At 42.0% G+C, this 1,065-nt stretch overlaps 1 pseudogene; it reads left to right on the plus strand.

Annotated features, from left to right (window-relative positions):
* Nucleotides 1–633: 633 nt before the first annotated feature.
* Nucleotides 634–751, plus strand: LOC134930231 (5S ribosomal RNA; annotated as a pseudogene).
* The last annotated feature ends 314 nt before the right edge of the window (nt 752–1,065 follow it).

The raw sequence follows: 1,065 nt of genomic DNA on the forward strand, positions 1-1,065 counted from the left end.
CAGGCCCACTCTACCCGTAAAGTGGGTTCTTCCTGGGTGGCTGCCCGGGGTGTCTCGGCTCTTCAGCTTTGCCGAGCAGCTTCTTGGTCAGGATTGAACATGTTTGCTAAGTTCTACAATTTTGATACTTTTGCCTCTGAGGACCTAAAGTTTGGTCAATCTGTTCTGCAGAAACCTCAGCACTCTCCCTCCCATACTGGGAGCTTTAGTACATCCCCATGGTACTAAATTGGACCCCAGCATCCTGGGCACAGTTTCTAGACTGAGTCTGGTAGGAGGGGCATAGAGGGAGAGGCCAGCCCACACTAATAAACTCTTAAAGTGCCATTGGCTCCTAGTGGACCCGTCTATACCCATGGTCTTTAATTGGACCCCAGCATCCTATATGGACTACGAGAAAAGGATTTACCAGTAGGTCATTAAAATACTATTTTCTTGCTATTTTTCTGGACTCTCACCAGCAATTTATTGGTATACTGTAGAGATCTGGAATTACACCATACCTTACCTTTGCCTAATGCTGGCAGCAGATCCACCTATATATTTCCAACCTTTTCTAATTTTAAATTACTTCATATCTATATATTATGTGATCTCTCATCAGTGATCCCAGAGTAGAAAGTGTATTTACATCTCTGCTATCATAATACACTGTAAATGCAGATTCCGTCCGATCTTGGAAGCTAAGCAGTGTTGGGCTTGGTAAGTACTTGGATGGGAGACCTCCTAGGAAGTCCTAGTTTAGTAGAGTCTCGAGTGATTGGCATACTCTGTGCCTAACGCTGACAGCAAATTCACTACTTTTTCTGAACAATTGTGTACTTTCATTCTTCTCAGTTCTCCTGGTGCCAAGTTCTTCATTGCTATGTCAATTGTTCATGCAATTAAGGTATGAATTCTTTTGCAGGTTATTTTTGTGACATTAGTGCTCATCTAATCTAAAGAATAACATTTAAGATTTAAATACTATTCTTTGAGCATACCTGTGAGTCGATATAGTATCAACCCAGTTTGGGTCTTGACTACCTATACCCTTACATCTGGGCCTCTTAATATGGATTTACC

Source organism: Pseudophryne corroboree, chromosome 5 (genome assembly GCF_028390025.1).
Source record: "Pseudophryne corroboree isolate aPseCor3 chromosome 5, aPseCor3.hap2, whole genome shotgun sequence".
Classification (NCBI taxonomy): domain Eukaryota; kingdom Metazoa; phylum Chordata; class Amphibia; order Anura; family Myobatrachidae; genus Pseudophryne; species Pseudophryne corroboree.